Genomic DNA, 22,093 nt, shown 5'->3' on the forward strand with positions numbered 1-22,093 from the left:
GAGGATCTCATATAACACACTTTTCAACGTATATTTCACTTAACTCCAAATATTGTCCAAGTGCCAATGAACAGAATATAACAATTAAAAAGCATAGTTGATTATTTCGGTGGTTCAATTTTCTGTGATTAAATGTGATGGAAATTTACAATATAATTAGACACTTTTATTTACCTTAAACTTCGCCTTAGTAATATCGAAGAACGTGCCGGCGCTAACAATACGAAGAAATTGGATGTTGATTAATTAGTTTCTAGTTAATAGGGCCAAATTTTACAACCTTCAGGACATTTGATATCTGGTATTATCTTTCATTACATCTTAATGGTAATACTATAGCTACTCGAATTAGGTCAATTTTGAACATCTAATCTCTAGGTAAAGCCAATTTCTTCTCCATTTTTACTTGCGGAACTATGAGTTACTCTGAGCTGGGAATTGCTCTAGTAGACCGTCGAAAATGGATTTCAGTTATTGCCTTTGAACTTAGAGAGACATATTTGATTTAACAATAGTTTATTATTAACCATATAGCTAACATGCTGAGCTGCTTTGAGCTGTTACAAGTGGCATGATAATTTGATAATATAAATAAAAATCAAGTAGGTAATTGTAACTTCATTGGAGATTAATTTTTATAAAAATAATAAAATATGGAAAGAGGCCATAAAAATGTTGTTTTCTGGTTTGCAAGTAGAAAATATCTTCCTGATTTTTAGGTAATTTTGTCTGCTTGTTGATTAAAAATTGATGTTTCTAGTGCTGAAGAACAAATAGAATGAACAACTCCACCAACAATTCGGTTCACTTCTGCACGCTTGGTGTATTCGTTTTGTTCCTATTTCCCAATTCCCAATCTTCAGTAGGAAAAAGAACAATTTTTTTCTAAACTCCAACACCAGGTATTTCGGGATTGAACCGATTCTGGACATACAGGATGTGTTTTAATGATTGCTAAAAATTTTAATCACGGTTTCTACATCGAAAAATAATTCCATATTGCTATACATATAAATCATATTCCGAAAATGCTTCGTTAAAGAATTACAGGGTGTTGAAATTTAATAAAAAAAACAAATTTCTTCAAAACGAATAGAGATATTTTAATGACATTTTGTAGTTTATCTTTTATTAACAAAAATTTACAAAAGTTGTTGAAAATTACTTCTTCCTATTCCAATACAAGCATCTATCTTCCGACGCATTGATCGTCGAAACCGTTCAAAAATTCCAGGCATATGTCGAATTGTCTCACAAGATGCTATAATACGATATCTTAATTCATCCACATTTTCAATTGGACCACAATAAATTAATTGCTTCAGATGCCCCCAGAGGTGGAATTATTTCAAATTATTTTTAATTTTAGAAAATCCAGTGGCGTATTATTAAATCTCAACACCCCGTATATCTTCAACGAAGCATTTTTGGTATATGGTTTATATAGCAAACTGGCATTATTTTTCGATGTATCTGTGGTTAAAATTTTTCATAATAATTAAAAAACACGCTGTATATTTACAGGATCTCTTTTCTCATTTTGACTCAAGGAATACCTTTTTAATGAGCCAAGAAATCGAAAAAACTTGAATTGCGTGAAATTTATGAGAAGAGAGAAGGAGTTTCCTAAAATTTTAAAAGCGAGAAGTAGCGCAACAGATTTTCAGTTATATTTTGAGAGAACTCAGTTTAACCGACACGGCTCGGAAAAAGTTCAGCACGTTAGGCTCGGCGAAAAGTCTCCACTATGCGACTTTTGCTGTTTGGCTCGTTTGTTTCATTTATTCGGTCAATACCTTATCACTTCACATTTAAACAAAAATGTTTGTTAAAGAAACAATAAAACTTAAAACAAGAAAATGAAAGTAAACAATAAAAACGTAATTTTTAGACAGACATTTGGGTCTATTAAAAAGTATCGAGTTTAGCAAAAAATTTTGTAATAACTGAAAAAAACTTTCGTTTTTGCCTAAATAGAAATCAGTGAAGAGGAGTAAAAAATAAGGAAGAGATGAGCCTTGAATAAAAATTTTCAGTTTTTACTATTAACCCATTCCAGTTAATTTTGTTAAATTGACTTTTACCTACCAATTCCGACTTGCATCCCACAGCCCGGAGCCCACAGCAGATTCAATTTCATAACGCGGCGGCAGACCGCGGCATTACGCACGCGTCTTTTCCATCAATCCAGGGGCGCGCACAAGGTGCGCACGAAAAATGCAGTCGTTTCGTACAATATCAGTTCAGTTTTGATCGGGTATATGTTTACCGTGTGTATAGGCCCTGACGTCTAAAGTTGACTATTTACATTTCTGTGTTGATATTGTTGATTGTGACAGTTCGTGCAACCGCGTTTGGCATAAGTGCAGGTGAAGTTGCCCGATGATCAGCATGATCATGGATTATATTACTTTATTCAATGCTGCCGACTCGTGATATGTAATGTAAGTTGCCTAAATTTAGGTCGCCCGCCCGGCTAGCTATAGATTGTCTATCGGCATGTGTCCCAGAATTGAATCTGTGAAGTCGCAAGTCGCGACATTTCACTTTTGTGGCAATAGGTTCAATGTGCTTGTGAATTTTTAACGTATTTAACTATTGAATGAATATGTTGAAATGTTAAATAAAAATTTGTTTACAAAGTCAAATGCAAAACAAATATGTAAAGGCAAGTTTTATCAAAACTTATGTTATTGTTGTCAAATTTAACATTGTCGCCATATTGGGGACTGAATTGTGAATTTTTGATATCAAAACAAACAAATGGGAATTTTCTTTCTTGATTTTATGACCTAAAAAGCCCCACTTTATTTGTAATGATTAACTAAGTGATTTACGTCATGAATGAGTGTTTCAAAGTTCTAATTTTATATCAAACAGCAAAAAAGTAACAGGTACTACTTTCTGTTGTCACACGGTTTACACTATACGTTCACCACATGTTCTAAACTTTTCAAATATTTGCCCTATTTTTTGCCTTTCCGTACATTTTCTAAGTATTTTCTTGAATTTCTATAAATTTTTTTAAATAACAAGCAACATTTCCCTATATTTTCTTACATTTTCACATATTTTCTCTATTATCCATATATTCTTGCCTATTTCCTTGTATTTCTAAAAATTTTCTAAGGTCTCAAAATATTTCGTCATTTTCCCGCATTTTACCGCCCAAGTTTTTTTTTTTTTATTAATAAAGATAACGTTAAACATTTCCATTGAAAAGAATTGAAGTTATTAATCCTGATATTATATGAGGAACTAAAAAAGATGGGTATAGAGATTTTTAAAGGTAAATTGATCTCAATGAGCAGAAAATTTTAAAAATTGCTTAATGTGAAGGATTTTTTATATGAAAAATCAAATTTTTAGCTTTCCAAAAGCAACTGGTAATGCAGCGATCAGCGATCTGAGGATTTCTACTTGTGTTTTTTTTGCATTGTTTCTGACATTTATCTTTGATCCTTTCTCAACACAACGTCTTTTTGTTCTTCTTTCTTCAACTCAGCTTAATGAACCTTTTTCCTTTCTTTTAGATGGAACGCTTATCGGATTTTTCCTCAATTTTCAACTGTGTACTTATAAAACCTTTTGTACCTCATCTACCAACTTAACTAACAACAGTGCATTTTTAATTCTATTTTTTCCCTTTATTTCCTCCTTCTCAAATTCTTCTTCACCATTCAAATTAACGTTTAACGAACCGTTTTCGAGCCTGTTCTTATTGGATCAATTTTTTAATCTTTTAATATTTTTGCAGTACTTGCTTTAAAAGACACCATTATTGGGTGTGATTAATTATTGTGAATTATGTTTTTTCGAGTTATTTCTAGTTCCGTTCAGTAACATGACGTTGACGTGGTTTAGTTCAGTTCAATGACGATTTAATGATACCTATATGGCTCATTGTTTATTTACTAAACGAGCTATTGAAGAAGTTGGCGGCATGTATTTGTCGTCCTCATTGTTATTTTACTTATGGTTGCTATTTTATGTTGTATTTAATTTATGCTAATTTAGGTAAGTTTATTTTAATTTTATCAAATTAGTAATAAAATAGTTACTCATGTCTTAAATCCCTCAGAGCTTCGGGGTTTAAACGTGTAATTCGAGTCATAATATTGCACTTCATCACCTTGAGGTATATTATACTGTTAAGTCACTAGTGTAGAAAATGTTATTTAGGGCGTGACAATATGTTGAGTAATTGACTCCTAATGTGTCAATTAGATAATTGTGTACTTAAATCATGGAGCTAAACAAAATAGAAAAATGTGCAATTGTTGCATCAAAATCTTTAATTATTCCAAAAGTATAGTAGAGTCCAATTAAAATTAGTGTAGAGAGACTTCCTGTGAATTCAATGTTTTTTGTGCTTAGAATTCTGGCAGTTTGGGCCCCTCAAGGAATTTTTTTAACATAAATTTTTTATCAGATTTAAATAACAAATTCAAAAATTCTGTATAATAGCATAATACATGAATTTTTATTCTTGTCTTAGCTTAAAACAGCTAACCTCTTAGATAAAAATTACGCGTATAATATGCATTCTGGAAGTGTAGGTTATTAGCTTGTGCAGTCAAATCGTTGTGCTATAGACAAAATTAAATGGGAATCTATAAATAGTTCCCTAAGAAACTATTTCAAGCTATTTCTAGCATGGAAAAGCGAGTTGTGCGAGGCAAAGGCGCATTACTTCTAATTAAATTAGCACACAACGAAGTGCAGCGGGTTTCTTGGGCTATTTTAGCGTTCAAGTTCCAGTTAAGACACCTACAACAAAGCCTATACCCATATAGAAGCCTCTAAAATAGCGCAGAAATACGAAGCAATTAGTAGTAATCAGTTTGAGAGGTAATGGTAAAGCAAGTACTAATATGGTTAGATGCTATTTTTGAAAAAAATATTGATAATGTTCATGAAGATTAAATACGTTCCAGCTACAATAAATCATTCTTTAAGAAAAGAAATCAAAATCTTTTGAAAAAATCTATCTGCTAATTGAATAACTTCATATTCGGTATCAGGAAATATGGGCTAAACAGAATGTGGGTAACATACTTCTAGAAGTAATTAGTATATTATTTGATTGTGTTTATTTTATTAAAATAAATATTTACATATGTAGTTTCCAGTTAGAGAGTCTATCTAAAAAATATATTTAAATATTTGTGTCAATCTATGAAAGATTGAATATGTATGTGCTCGGTAAGAGGGAATGAGGGTTCAAATGTTATGGTTATTATTAGAATGTTTAATTACGTTTATTTAATCTTAATAAAATTATACATAATACACATGATAAATAAACACAATTTTGATCACATAAAAAAATTATAGGTGTATAAAGGCGATAATAAAGACCAAACAAGGGCCACAATTACGCCATAAATAATTCATATCTAACCTTTTTCCTAGGAGGTAGGAAGGTTTCCTTACATTGAGTTCCCACGTATCACGTTAGCACAGCAGGAGTTGCGTTAATTGGTTAGCGCAATTCAGGCCATGCTAACACAGTCAAAGCAGACACTGTCATGGCAAGAACACATTCACTGAAATCCTAACTTTAGACTGGTTGAAACATAGGGATGGGGAAGTTTCACTTCATCAAACCTTTTCGACATTGTTATTGTAATGGGAATTTAACCACTCCTCCGCACATGCTCTAATAATCTTCTTTATCATAACATGGTGACCCAGACATCACGGATCCTGTCTAGACAGACCAAATTTGACGTCGGAAATGAATTGGATATTTTTGCAGGCCATTAAGTAATTGTGTGCGCCCAAATGCAGAGAGAACGGCGACTACTAGGATTAGTACTCATTGTGGTATAAAGTCCACAGGCAATACGTGTTTATGTTGATATATTGAGAATGTCTCCTGGTTTGAATCCCTGGAGATATATACTGGAATACTGCAGCAATCCTGGATAGTATCGCATGAAAAAGCACCATGGCAATTTCCTTTCTAAACATTGTTTGATTTGCCAATTCTGTTTCATAATGGCATAATGGCGAACATTTTCCTAGTTTTCTTTCGGTCATGCAACTGTGCCTTGAGGCAAATGAAATAAGCAGGTCGCGTATAAATAGAACATTCGTTCGATAGTTCGTAGTAATGTGTTTGTTGAGAAAGCAAAGACCCCTGCAGTGACATCACTCAGCTACTACTCTGTTGGATTTTCAAGTAACGATTCTTTGTGCTTGAAGTACGTTTCCTGACATGGATATCGGAGATGGTTTATTCTACAAATTCTAGTCTTAAATGTACTCAGCTGGTTGATTTTTATCCTGAAATCGTGACACCAGTTTGAATATGTCTCGGTCATCTCCAAAACTTTGGATAATGCATACGTTAGTCTCTCACGTGGGAAATCACTGATTATTTTGTTATGTATGCCCATCGGGAATTTACAGGAACTTCCCGATAGATTCCTATTTGCAGGAATTTATTAGATTTCGGAAAACTTGCTTCTCGATTTCCATGAACTTAGAGGCATAGTTCATTTCATCGCGAGGCATCTATATTACCTATTCTATTTTTTTATAAATATCGGATTTACCTGGAAAGAAACGAATATATTAAGTTTCTACTTCGTTGGTTTAATTTTGTTTCAGTTATGGAGGTTTCAGATGTAAAAACCTGTAGTGCCTTTATTGTTCATTTGAAGAAAATATGCTGTGACTGTAAATTGTTATTCAGAGAATTTTAGATCAGATTCTACATCCAACAAATTTAAAAAGTAATTTGTAAAATAATTTCTTACATACAGGGTACGAAAGTTAGTTATCAATCTTCTCTTTATAGCTCCTAGATGTAATCTAAAATATTTAGTTCAAATTTGACGGTGAATTTTACTCTTAAGAGTATACGTGATATGGCATCCCAGCCAATGCTGAGAATCGACAGGTTGCTAGTTGTTTTTGGGTCAGGCCCCTATTTATTTTTCCGAACTTTGTATGTTCTAAGGTAACCATCAATTTGAAGGTTTTCGGTTCCAATTGAGATGTCTTATCATTAGAATGGTTCCCCAATTTGAAGTATAATATATTTTGTAACTACTAGGAATTGTAAAAAAAAAGATTGAGACTTATTTTCAAGCTGTATACACCCTGTATTTAACGACGTTTATTTTTCCTGATGGAATACATTGTAAAATAAATTATTTTCGAAATTTTACGAATATTTTGGGTATATAACATATTTTTCTTCAAGCGTAGGAAAAGTTAGCAGCAAAGAGTTAAAAATCATAGTGTTCAAATAGAAATGAAAAGAGGATGTACCTAACCCGTCGACACGTGTTTCTACTTATTAACCTCATAAGCCACGTGTGCCAACGAAGTGGATACACACACATCATGCTGTGTATGTCCGAAGACATACGCACCCACGGATGTGCCACTAAATCAGTATACTCGCAATTTTACCTTGACCATAAATTCCCTGGAAACCATGAAACTAACCAATACTGTGTCTTTATTGTACCATTTCCTTGGATATAATTAAGTTGTCGTCAGAATTTTAGTCTATTCATAAAGATAACTGCAAAATTTTCATTGAAAATAATAGACCATATTGAGCATTTCACTTATTAAAATTACTATTATGCTTTAAGACCTATGTGCACCCTAGTTTTAAATTCGACCAATTTTTGGAGTTTCGGTTTTGAAAACAATTGCGCATAGGAAAAACAAAAATTTAGGGGAAATGTTAAATACTAAATACCCTTTCAGAGAAATTTTTCAGAAAATTTCTGGAAAAACTTTTTCCAGAAATTTTTACATCATTACATTTTGAATAGTAATTTCTCCCATTTAGTTATATCAATAGTTCAATGAAATATTTTAAGTTACGCAACATAGCAAATAGGACGCGACTTTTAGTTTCGTCATTAGCGTGGGTAAGGTCGAAAATAGATTTCCTCTGTTGTGTTAAATAGGAAAATTACTATGCATTGTTGCCAATATCGGTAAACTCGAGCTAACTCGGTTGCATAAACTCTCTGAAGTGGAATTTTTTCCAATTATGCAAATAAGTTAGAAAAACACAAATTTATTAAAATCAATAATTATTATCAAAGGCAATGAACTTAAGCCAAACTTCTAATGGTATCTATTAAATAATACATTAATTTGATAACTGAATATAATTAGAATTCTCGATATTCGCAGTAGCCCCGTTTGTGCCATTAGAATAATGGTTGGAAACGGGCTAATGAATAATTCAATTTCAATTATTTTATTACGATAATCTTGAAACTTAAAATTAAGCAAAAACTGGGCAAATTGGTGTAACAGCGAGTGGTTAAAGAGGTGCTTTGAGGCATGGAAACGAGATCAAGGCGTTTCAATAATGGATTACAATAAACTGTGGTTCAGTTTGCAGTAATAACAAATATTTACGGTGTAATTTTCTAATATGGTAAAAAGTCAATTGCTTGATAAAGAAACTCGTATGATAAAGGAATTCGAACGTGGAGTGTAGTTTTTAATAGTTATTGATAACCTAACAAATCCCACTCAAAATTTCTAACTTCTGAGGATCACTTGGAAACGTCGGTTTCAACTCTTTGAACTCTTTTGGCACCTTTCCGCGGAATGTTCGAACTCTTAATTACGGTTATTAATCTTAATACCTTGGCTACTTTTCATAGAAAATTCTAACTACTAACTGTAAATTTAGTAACTGCAGTTTAAAAAGATGGGTACAGATTAGACTAAGATGAGATAAGAACATCCAACATGGGAATTTTAAACGGTAGAAAGTTGGTTAGTTATTTTAAGAATTCGTTTAAAACATTGTTTTTCTTCTTCAATTCTTCTTAATAACATGTAGTTCCAAGTCCTATATTTGCCATTTTTTAAGAGTGTCTTGGTGCTTGAACTATACTCACACTAGCTTCTTCTATATAGAAATGAGGTGTTGTCTAAACGTTAGGCTGTTCCAAATGTTACTTAAAAACTGTGAATTTACTAATCGTCATTGATCATCATTAACACGCACGTATTTTGAACGTCTCCAGCTCCAGAAATAATTCGTTTTCATTGCCACGGGCTAAAGTGATCGAAATGTGGGTCAACAACTTTGTCTAGATAATCTAGTTATTTATAAGTTGTAAGGTAGACGAAAGCGTTAATAAATTTCTAATCGAGGATGCAATTAACCTCAATAGCTTCCAATGCCTTAATTATTATCTCCGATAAAGGGTCCAAAATAAACTTGTTCTCTCACATTGTTTATGGGACATAATTATTTGCTCTGTATTACGGAAAATAACTCGATGACACAAAAATTGAACGATTTGAAGATACTGGAAGTTGGATAAATGTGAAAATTAGCAGACAAGTGTCTCCTTAATTTTCCTATAAGGATCAATAGTTTTGAATTAAATTTACAATTTTTTTTAGACAATTTCAACGAAAAACATCGACTCTATTGCTTTGTTTTTCGAAAACGAATCGAATCCAAATAGTTACATCCTCAAAGCACAAACCATTTCGGTTTCCATTGAGCAAACCTAATAAAAAGGCAACGTGCAAACACGAGCGGATTTGAACTGCCTTGTCTACATAGAAATAGATTCTTTTGTTTGCAAATGCCAGTATTATGCATGTTTAAAATACGAAATTGCTTCATGCATAAAGGGCCACGGCCGGATGCCCTAACTATCGGAGGTTAGCTAAGCCCTATTTGCATGTAAATTCAATTTATTATTTTGATAAGGGTTACTGGAAATTAATTTATTTAATAGCGGTGGATTGGTGACAAGATCCAAAATTGATAGTGTCAGAAAAACTTTGTGCTAGCAAGAGCAATTATGTAATCCTATTGTGGAATTTAAGACCAAAATTCAAGGATTTTCACTATTAAAAAGAGCTCTGTGATTATAGATTATTAATAAAATGTGTATATATGTATATGTATATTACCATTTTACTGTATTTTATCGGAATTAATGAGAATTAATAAATCAGCCATAGTACTGAAATATAAATTAACGTATTTTACGTTTCTGCAAATATTTATTTTCGTCTGCATCATTTCATTCTATCAGATTTGTAGAGGATATTGATTTCGATTTGCTAATGGAATTGTTCACGTTTGCATTGAATTTACACTTTAAAAATGTTATTCAGCATAGTTTTGTTCCGAAAAATAATTTAAAATGCATGCAGATCATATTTTTACCATATTCAGTTCTTTTACTTTGGTTTCATTCTTGGTTTCATCTAAATCCACAATTTTTATCTGTATATTTGCTTAATTATTTGAAACTCAACGGGTTCTATGTAGATCCATAGTGAAGATCATACCTGGGATTATCCTTTGAGATTTTCGTTTTTTATTATACCATTCGCGAATCTACTTAAGAAAATATTGCACCGTTGTTTCTCCCCAAAAACTGCTCCAAAAACTATACTTGAACCCTTTTCTGATGTAGTTTTGATTGCTATAGATGTGCTTCAGAAATGAATATCCTGTGTAAAAGAGTAGTCTTGGTTTAGTTTCAGTTTTACTTCAATACAGAGATGGCGCCCATCAAAGAAAATGGGAGTCCAAGAATAATTATTTAATGAGACTAAGGTTAGTTTCAGCTAGCAAAACTTGAGAAGAAAATAAGTAGTGCTTAAGTTTCTGAGAAGTTTTACTTATTCACTGGAAAGTTTTACTTTCGGGGTTGTTTAGTCTTTAGTTTTCAAGAAATATAGAGATACAAATTCATATTTTTCTTCCTTTTGCTATATGACTAAATAACCAGCCCGATTTTAGGTAGAAAAGTACGAACATTTTCAAAATGTTAGAAATTAAATATGATTTAAGGCATGAACGTCGTGAGCATGCCTAAACCGGTTTAAGCCCATAAATACATCACTTGTAATTAAAAATCGTCGAATACGGATTTTTTGCATCATGTGACAACGTTGTTCCTCCTGACGGATTTGAATTCCTGTCAAACTTACGTTTAAAAATAAATGTTAAACGTGGCGTCGCCTCTGTTCTCCTAGTCGAAATTGTAACATTTACATACTTACGTGATCAGTCATTGTTACCACTATTTTACTTTATTTAACACCGTCATCTAGAGCATATAATGACCTCAATTTCACGAAAGTTCATTTAAATGCTTCCAGACCTGAAATTATTGCGCAAAGATCTTCATGGCAGATATTTTTGTTGTGGGTTAATTAAAATATCATTTCAAACGTAAATTTATAGTTCTTGGTGTCCAATATTAATTCAAAATCTAAACATAATGGGTCACTTTGTGTAATGTGTAGATATAAAAATATAATCGTTTTTCCAACTTATGGGATTTTTCCAATATGGTTTTATGTATTTTTTCTTATACTTTTGGGAAGTTTTAGTGAACTCAAAAACTAAAATCGAAGACAAATTGACCCTTATTAAATTCTCTGTCAAATACCCCAGAACAACATATGTCTTCGTTACTTTTTGCTAATTTACAACGTAAACTCTAAATCTCTATAGATCCGAACGAGCCCCATTAGTCTCCTTTAATATTAGCATAAATACCACCAAAATTGAAGTACAATATATTTTCTCCACTTCTCTGATGCATAAATTAAGGTTTTGAATAGTGTTTGTATCGTGGGGTCATGGATCGTTACAAGTGCGAGTAAAAGGAACGATCGATACACGGACAAAGTGGAACGGCCAATCGAGGTCATACTGGATCTGGCAAGGTCTTACTCAGGACCATTAATATTAAAAAGTAGACTGATAAGTAAGATAAGTTTTTACCTTAAGGGTAATTAGAGGACAACACATCCCAAACACTCATTACATATACAAATGCACACACCACTATAATAATTGAAACACTACACAAATTCAGGCAAGATGGAAAGACAGTCGTCATAACTGGATCATTCTGAACTCTCTTTGTCGTACAAAACAATCAAGACAATCCCGTTTCCTTTTCCCTTCAACCATTCATGTCTCACCCAATATCCAAAAGATTATTATCATGCTTGAAAAAACATCATCAATATATGTCCACTAAACTAAAAATTTGATTTAATTAATTCAAAATTTTCCACGAACAAATACGTGTGAAAGGGAATGGGGATTCCATTACCATCCCAGACTTTGGTTGATAATAATCATTTTGATATTGAAAATAAATCGTTCTCATACTAACTGTTATTAACTCCATTATAAATGCATAAAAATGCATAACTGTTTATGTCTAGTTTAGTCCGTTCTTCAAGATTCACGTTATTTTCAAGTTATTGTTTGACAATTGAAAGTACTTTATCAACTGGCCCCAACAACCCCTACTGGTGAGTGAGGCGTTATTCTCAAAAAATAAAACAATAATCAAAGATAGAAAGACCGAATAGTGGAACCTGTTTCTCTGGAAATAAAGATTCTCTATATATGCATATGCATATTTTGCTCAAAATTGAAGCTTTCACTACCACGGAAAATACGATAAATAAGCAACGATAAGCGAAGGGCAAGGCCTCTTTTGAATATGATTTTAAAAGATTATGTTGCTCTTCTTAACGTTTCCTTTTTCAATGTCTGAAGTTCGTTTTCTTTTTGTTTCAGAAGCTCTGCAACGTGGAAACTACCAGCATCGGCCTACCAACGGATAATTAATATCGTAACCTGTAAATTTAACCAAGATTACCATTAGAATTACAGTGCGGTTTTAAAACGAACAACTACGAGTGCAATTACTAGCATAAGTTACCGTCAAACAGAATAAGTGTCATTTGCATGTAGTGTTATAAAACTATAATTGATTGGTTGTAGTCATTCGGGCGGTTCATAATCTTTCAGAATACGGATTTAGCTTAGTATAATTTAGAATAGTGTCGCGAGTGAGAAAAGGTGCTATTTTGACTTTTTCTGGTACTATACACCACCAACAACACCAGAGTGAGAAGTGGAGTGTCAGTTATACTGAGGATAGTTCTGAAGCCTGGGGATTGATAGTTCAAGGTAAGTGTAACTATTATCTACTTTATCCACGATAAACTGAAAGGCAAAAAGTCCAATTTTCAAGCTCAGTTTTACGGGTTTTACCTTTGAACTTTTCCATTACGCAAGAAGCTCCCTGTGAAGGAGCCCGGATGCATGAAAGTCCCCATTCAGGGCAGAGAGGTGGGTAATGATCCGAGGTGGATATTACGTTGTGCCACTTTTCAAAGGAACAAAGCGCCATAAGAGACGAATTGATGCGAACATGCACGAGACAATGGTTATGGTGCTGATGAACTTTTCTTAGAGAAATTACTAATAACCACTTTTTGCCATAAGCATAAAACAGTCTTTCGGGAAAAAAATCGAGTTTATTGTGATATCTCGCATACTACAATTGCGACCATGAATGGACAAATTAATTACCATACTAGCAAGTCAACCGAATCCAACGGAGCATTCACCCAGTGCCACAAAATTATGCCACAGACATTCATTAGCACAACGATTTCAATTCCACTGGCTTTGAATTCACACTGGTGCAGTGTCAATTGAAAATTGGATCACCCAGATTTGAGCTTAAATTTATAGTTAGTAGATCAGAAGTTTCTTATTAGTAAACATTAGTAAACAATTATTTTTATTGAAATGCAGTCATGAGAATCAGGTAGGTACAATATGGTATACTTAATCTGAAGTCCTTATAGAAATGTAATACCTACTTGATGAATTTTTTAAACTAAAATAGTTCAAAAATTAGACTAGAAGGTCTTAGTTATTAAGACTTAATGGTACACTCAATAGTACGTTTTAGGTTGGCTGAGCTTAATCAGCAATTAGTAGCCAAGAACTTTCAAAGGTTTTTAAGATAAGTATAAGGAAATATTCACTTAACACTGTCTTAGTTTTATGATCCTAAAAAATTATAGAATCAGTAGGAATCTTATACAAACTCAAAATTGTTTTTAGTCTTGAGAGTCAGTGGACTCTTTAATAAAACGAAGACAGATGATGAGATTCTGATGGAACATCTTTTTAAAATTTCAAGTAATTTCTTGACCTTGAAAATTAAAATACTTTCAAGAAAATATTTTTTTCTATTCAGTATTGATGAGATATTTCCTTTCAGTGCGATTCTATCACACAATACATTTCAATATTTCTGTTCACTTCTTGCAACAAGCCTGTAACTATGTTTCAATGAATGATTATTTATTCATGCACTTTTACCTTTCTTCCGTTTTTGACTTCTCATTCTGCAACTTGATTCAAGATATTTAATAACTGATGTTATCTATACCTGCAATAATTTAAGAGGAGTACATACATTGGTTTAAATAATGCCTTTCTACACTTGCTTCTACACAAGTAAAAGTGTTTAATAAGGAGTGTTTTTGTTATGTAGTTGTATGTATTTTATTATGAAGGATGAGTAGGTAGGTTTCTCCATAAGTTTTATATGCAAGAACAGATTCCTAGTTCAATATATTTAGTTGGGCAGGGAAAAGAAACTGCACAATGTTTTATAATAAATATTTGGAGAAAACTAAAAATATGATAGAATAGTTACAACCTAATAAATGTGGATAGTGAACCTTTACCGCACGCTGATTGCATTTAACCGAACTATGTGAAGTTAGGTGAAAATACTTTCGCACGTGTTAGGTACATTATTTTTTCTGCGTGCACATGTGTTAACTTCATTGTCTTTTGTAAGTGGATGTAAATATTCGGGTGTGGTAAGTCCCCCTCCTCCCCACACATATGTGTGGTAAAGTACTATGTTCTGTACGCAAATATGTGTGAACCAGCCACTTTACCGCACGCTCGCTTTTACATCACAATGTCTTTGATGAACATTTTAAGTCCTTCAAATATCTCTTTTTATGTGAGGAAACTTTTGCTAACATTTCCAGAAAATTTCATGAACTCTTAAGCAGAGAGAAAAGAGGGTATTGAACAACCCGTCGACTCATGTTTCTACTTATTGGTTTGATCAGGCACGTGTGTGGACAAAATAGATACACACTGATCATGAAATATATGTACATACATATGTTCGTAAATATAAGCACGTGCTTCTTCCAGGTTACACCCTTATGTGCTTATGTATGTCTCCGGACGTATGTACCATGATATGTGTGTACTTATTTTGTGCACACACGTGTTTGATCAAACCAATAGTGGAAACACGTGTTGCCCAACATCCTCTTTTCTTTCGGCTTGAACACTCATGGAATTTTGCGGAAATGCTGCCGAAGCTTTCCTCAAATGTCTAATCATCTGCGCCAGCACTTCCTTATTTGATCTTTTTTTATATTCATTTTATTTTAGATATAGGTTTCACTATGTAATGTGGTTTGAAACTAAAACCGTAGTATCATTATGGAGTATAAATTCAGGCCTTGGTAGGGGAATTAGATATAGTCAATTAGACATTTTGGCTAAATTCAATGTAAATGGCTAATTTTCTTGAGGTTTTCTCACGATTGTAAATTCAATCGTTTTGTCGTGTTTTATTTTTGTAATTTCGTGATTAATCCACATTTCATGAAAGAATTAAGCTTTCATGAGAGCAAAGTAATTTAATAAACATTGTGCAACGATATTTTGAAAAATAACTTTTAAGTCTTTTAACGTTTATTTTTCCTTGAAGTTCTTGCTTTTTTACAGTTTCTTAATACCTAAAAATATACAGGGTATTCAAGTGAAGAACATGGAAGTTTGGGTGGTAGAATTACGAAAAAACTAAAACGCATTATTTTATCGCATATATATTATATTTATGATTAAAACTTTTTTTAGATCACTCTATTGAATTCAATTTCTAAAAATACAAAATATACAGAATGTTCTATTTATAAAAGTCTTGTTTTTACTTTTACGTGCGTAATGAAACCAATGAATTTGACACTTACGACTTTTGGCAGTATAATATTATTGGTTTTGCAATAATGAATGAATGCATGCATGTAATGTCAAAAAATAATTTAGGTATAATTTCGAATTTTGACATTGCGATTGTCGAATCGTGGGATGTGATAAACCGATGCACTTTTCTCATGAAACCGCCATAGCGAATTATTTTATTTGTTGACACCAACACACAAATGTGCATCACTAATTACGGCTATATGTCACTGTTGAACACTTGCCCACGCCTCACTGACCGGACTCCAATAAAATCCTAAATTATTGACCTTTGGCGATCTTGAACTTGGAAAACATTCAAAAATAAATTATTGTTTCAGTAGGTTGTTGCCGTTCATACAATAAAAAAAAATCACTTGTATATGTGATAACTCATATTCATTGCGAATTATGGGAACTGTTTCGACGTCAAAGCGTGGTTAAGTTAAGGCTTATTTTAATTGTTGTTTGTTGGTAAAGGTGTCCATTAAGTTTAAGAATATTATGATTTGTTTTTTTTTTTATTTGGAAATTATGGAGCCTGCGTTTGTAAAAAGTTGTGAGTGTTGACCGTAGAACTTGGAACATTACTTATGTCGTGTAACTGTCCCTCGTTATAGCCACGTGCTTAGCCTGTGTAACATTGACCTCGGCAAGGACGTCTAATTTAGGATACATCACTAATCCGAATTAATAAAAAAAAAGTCATTGCAATTCTTATGTAAAAGTAAACTTTGTACTTGGATAATACTTATACAATACCTATTAAAGTGATGGTTATCCCTAAAGCCGGGTACCCTGGCCATTTCTAAAAAAAAGTTTGGCTGTAGTCATCGACCACATGTTACCTTTTTAAACTAGTGCCAAAAACGATTTACATTTCGGTTACCAGAAATAATTATTTTTTCCTATAAACGACGCTACAAAAATGGTTAATAAATAGATGGTTTCAGGTCGGAAGTGCGATTGATGGAGAGAACGTTTCAGTTTTTAATTAATATTCATTACATATAACTTCCATGTAAAACGATGTAACACGCAGTTGTTGCCGTCAGAGGTCATGAAACTCCACTAAGGTTATATGAGTAACAGTGCTAATTTCATGTTAATATTTATTACTATTTTGAGACTGTTTTATTACTTTTATCTTTTTACCTTAATTTCCATAAGTCTATTTCGTTGTACTATAGAAAATATTATACTCTAGAAAAAATCATAATATTCTTGATATAGTACTGAGTTTTCTTAATTTTATTTGTGCTAACAACCTTAAAATGATCTACCTATCCGCTAGGAAAAGCCGTTTAACCTCGTCTGTTCTTTGTCTTAACAATTTTAATTGTGATTCTTGAATTTCGGCTTTACCTGGGAAACTTCGGATTAAATAAAACTTTACTGCTCGATAAGGGAGCACATAAATTTTTACTTAAAGTTTTTAGGTTAGTGCAGATTTAGGTAAGCAGAGGCGTTGAGGCTGATTTGTATGTGTTTAAAAGTTATTTATTAATTTCGTCCATCACGGAAACCTTAGAATTATTAGCAGAACACATTTTTTGTCCCTTTGTAACTAATCTTCATCTCAAGAAATGTTCCTGTTTACTTTGGCTTGTTCTTGGTTTGTTCTCTCTGGACAAGAATTTTCTCATCAATCAGTAGTTCAGTAGGGTTATGACTAGAACTTTGGAACCTCTATAAAATTAAGAAATACAAAGCGAATACCGCCAAATGGAAAAACTTCAGCGATAACACTCCAACTAAAGAGCCAATTAAGATTCCATAGACGGCGAATGTAATGGCCTAAGGAGCGGACAAAGTCGTTGTACCCAATACATTTCATCACCAGTTGGGAAAGGTAATGAAATAATCTTACAAAACCGTGATTTCTTTTGTGCGATAATCGAGCATTCAAATTCACACTTTTGCGAAATTTCTCCTCTGGCGCCTGCAGCAGAAAGGGAATCGAATCACGTGAAACAAACAATTCAAACACGCATAAAAACGTCAAAAACAGACAAATTAAAACACGAATCCTACTAAATTTTCTCCTGTGTAATCTGTGCACGCATTCGTTATGTCGCCCTGTCTCGGTTTCTTGGCAAACACTTAAAGTCACAGATCGAAATTTATAATTATTGCTTTAACATTTATACCTGGTGCTTAATAATCTGTTACGGCCCTGGACGATTTACTTTATACGTTTTAGTAATTTATCTCCTTGACTCTGATGTTGGACGAAGTTGATGGTATCTCACCATCTGCAAACTTGATTAACTCGTTAAGAATCAAATCATCTTATGGTAATGCTTGCTCTTTTCGACGTGCAATTCATCAAATACCCATAACCGAATATTTGTTCCTTACCAGTGCATCCACCTAAGGCCAATTTGTAGCTGTTAATAATTGTTCCTTGTTTAGGCATATTTCTTTAAACTATATAAGATTGTTTTTAATAACTCATATTGCAGGTATAAAGAATTTCATCCACTTATCAGTTAATAGCGCATTCAGGGAAAACCAGCTCTGGGCAATGGGAATTTTGAATCTACTATTTTCACAAATTCAAATTACTGGTAACCTGTCAAATCAAATTGTTAGAAAAAGGCAATAAGCTGTTTCAATTTTAAAGCACTGCAGTCTTCCACTACTGTAAATATCTTGAATGCTCCCAATGGCGTGAATATAAAAGCTGATAAAAGTCAGGAGACGTCCAGGATCTATGTAGAATCCAAATGACTCACTTTGGGCGAAAAATAACACCTCGAAAATCTCGAAATACATATTCATGAAGATTTCCAAAGGGAGAAAGGTACATACGTACTTTTCGGAACTTTTGTAATTTGAGAGCGCCAAACCCATGGAGTAATTGCGTTATAAAATAGCTGAAAATAATAATTTTTATAAGCCCCAAAAACCCCCATCGAGCGGATTGTAATAGTTCTTTTAGTTTCTGAGATATGATGGTACCTACATACATATATGTTCGCAATTTCGATAAACACTTGTTCCTCAACTGAAATAGCCATAGTCGATATTGTATCCAAAAATTCTAAATATTTAAGCTAATAATTTTATTGCTATTTCGCCCGAGACTTTAATTGTTTAGAAAATCAATTTGGAATCCAGATTTTAAAGTGAAAACAAGTTCGTTGAAACGTTATGTTTGTTTACATTGAATGCAAGCGTCTTAAATTATTGATTTTGACCTTCTGCACCCTGTAATTCCCGTTAAACCAACAGTATGTACTATTTGCCGGTAGCAGTGTTTATAAATAAATCGGAGATCCAGACGAGAGTGTGTGTTTATGCATTCCAGATGAATGCCATAACGAGGTTACAGGGGCCGCTCTTGACTTTGCTAGAGCCCGCTTTGTTTTGATGCGTTGTCAGATTTCATTTTTCTCTTTGAATTCATGACAAATTTAGATTATGGAAGAATTAAGTGTAGTAAGGAAGTTAGACAACTTCGCCTCATTACGTATGAGTGTCCCAATAAAAATTTAAACCGTGAAGACACGGTTCTTGTTGCCGAAGTCTTACCCACTAACTCCATCCGCCACATAAATGCCATGGCATAATTAAAACCCGTTTTGCAACGCTTAATCTCGCTGGTTAATGTCGAGGATGTCGGCTTTGAATATACTGTGACTTGTCACGACGAGGGTGTTTTAAAGAAACACCAAGTTTGGGCCTGTTTTTGTGCTTTAGCAATCCGCCCACGAAAAGAATTCTCTCTAAAGTTAACTGCATCTGTCAAATCCATGCTTAACAACGAAGACCGTTGACATTTAATTTCCTTGACTGTCCTTAATTAGGAAACTGTCGTGAACGTACTCCGAAAACAGAGTTCATATTAGCATCAAGTTACCAAAAACCACTTTAGATAAACAACTCAATATCAGAAAGCGTAATCGTAATACCCTTAGTGACATTCTAATTTATAGCGCCCCTATATTAATAAGACCCGACTCAATTAAGGCCTTTGAGGGAAAATCGATCAGCTAAAAGCGAAAGCAAAACATAATTATAATTACACTTTGTTACTCATTTTATGGAAACTTTCTGTAAAATGAGCTTAAAAATGTTGAGAAATGGTCCTCGAAGTCGTCATGAAAGACTAGTCTTGAGTTACAGATCATGAACATTGTTGAATTTTAATTTAAAAAGTCGTAATGATTGGTATAGGGCATTCTTCGTGGAAAGTTCTAAGAATAGAAAAGGTAACAATATTCTAAAGTTCTGGCAGCTAGGGAAAAAACTGTGAAATTTACAACATATTTTATAGTATCATTGAATCGGATATCTTTCAGTAACCATTTGTGGTCTATTAAACTTCTTAAGTTTGTAAACTGCTGTGAGTTTTGAAAAACTCTGTACCTAAGCAAAAATGAAAGTCCATCATTCATCCCGAATGCTCTTACTCTAAGACTCGTTTACATATTTTATGTACCCAATTTTTATGAGTAAATCTGCATATATGTCGATGCCGACCTACCACAAAGGCTCATGACCGACACAGTCAACTCGCAAGAGCGTTCAGTGCAAGTACTGCTATAAAAATAGCGAGCAAAGCCTGCAATAACAGCGGGTTCAGGGTCGAATGGAAATGTTTTATTTCTTGTTCGAGTTTTGTTACTCGTTTTTACACACATTTTAATTACCACCGAAGGCTGAAAGCGTTTACACGGTTGCCAATTTAAAAACGACGTGTAAAGTCGCACTTAACTAACGGCTAACGGGACTTGGTTTGAATGGTAGGATGCAGTTGGCGTCAAACCATGGCATGTCTATATCGAAATTAAACCACTTAGAATGTATGGGAATGTTAGCAAAGGAAATTAAATTTTTACAAATGTGCGGGCAGCAAAAAAATATACTTCTTTCATTTAGACAATGTTCGGGAAGAAAAGAGACTTTGTGAGAAATATTCGGTCACTTAAACTTGGAAATATTACTGCTTGGACCTGCATATTTATTTATATGGACTTGTCAAGATCTAGCATGGTTCACCATGCTGATGATGCCGTGGTCATATCAAATGACACAGACAATTTGCAGACAGTACTGCTTACATTTTACTTGGAAAAATGCGGAAACGCGCCTTTTAACCAGAAAACTAACCGAGAAGAAATAAATACCTCCAGACTGTCTCTGAGCGATTATGAAGCTCAGTCACATTATTTCAAGAAGAAGATTGTTCTAATTCTTACTTTAAACTAACTTGTCGTGGAACACGGTTTTCTTTTAAAATTGTTATTTTGCCAATGTATTGATTTTTAAATTTTACAAATTTTTAATCTTAACTTAAATTTTTCAATAAACGTAACATGTCAGATTTCTTCGTAAATAAAATATGTTTTTCGTTCAAAATTATTACTATCTCCGTTCATTTTTTGTAGCAACCCCGCTACATCTATTTTTTTGCCTCTTTGAGAATACGAAAACACCCTACTGTTGACTGCAGCATGGGCAAATTTCATTTTTCTCGTACACAGATTTCCCAAAACGTCCTGTGTCCTGTATTTTTGGCTTTACCCAATAATTATTGTAGGGATTGGGAGGGTGACGACACCCTCTGTTTTTACTCTCAAACTGATTCACCATTTCCTTAACAGTTACTTTCCTTGGAAACTCTTGTTTAGCTAACTTTAGAAGATTTGGACAATGTTCTCCTGGATTATTTTTACTCAGATCCACTAAACTTTGAAAAGATGAAGCAGATGAGAATTTAGATTTGATTTTGTGATCTCTACTGTAGTGAATTATAGGTGGAGAGGGCAATTTTGGGGCTTCACACATTGATGGGGGCAGAAAAGCATATTCAATTCCAAGGCCTAAAGGTTTGGTAAGGTGTTTGCAATAACCATTAGAAAATGGAGGAAGAGGTTGCTTGTGAATATCAATTTCTGAAGTTTGCATTTTCTTGTTGCAATATGAAATGTTGTCTTCATTGCATTCAATAAGTATGATGTAGTTATTGCATTGCCCCTCTTCATCATCATATTCATAGATTTTTAATTTATATCTATTGCAGCATTTTGTTTGGGGTTCGCCTTAGTTTTTACAAACTTGGCGTTTAATAGAACAATGGCAATTATAAGTTTTTAGATCAGTTTCCTCTTCAAGTTCTTTAAGAAAGAATGAAGTTATGTCTTTTTCCTGTTCCAAACGGTGTTCTTTTGTTGAGGAACTGCTAAGTCTCTGTATCGGCGTAGTTTCTTTGCTTCCTTGCAA

The 22,093-nt window shown here is 33.3% G+C and overlaps 1 protein-coding gene across 1 annotated transcript in view; it reads left to right on the plus strand.

Annotated features, from left to right (window-relative positions):
• The first annotated feature begins 2,212 nt into the window (after positions 1-2,212).
• Positions 2,213-22,093, plus strand: part of EcR (Ecdysone receptor) — a 145,394-nt gene continuing 125,513 nt past the window's right edge. The window contains exons 1-2 of the mRNA XM_066397277.1: positions 2,213-2,444; positions 12,578-12,973. The gene's annotated coding sequence lies outside the window, so the exon portion shown is untranslated. The remainder of the gene's footprint in view (positions 2,445-12,577; positions 12,974-22,093) is intronic.

The sequence above is a fragment of the Euwallacea similis genome, chromosome 14, assembly GCF_039881205.1.
Source record: "Euwallacea similis isolate ESF13 chromosome 14, ESF131.1, whole genome shotgun sequence".
In the NCBI taxonomy this organism is placed as follows: domain Eukaryota; kingdom Metazoa; phylum Arthropoda; class Insecta; order Coleoptera; family Curculionidae; genus Euwallacea; species Euwallacea similis.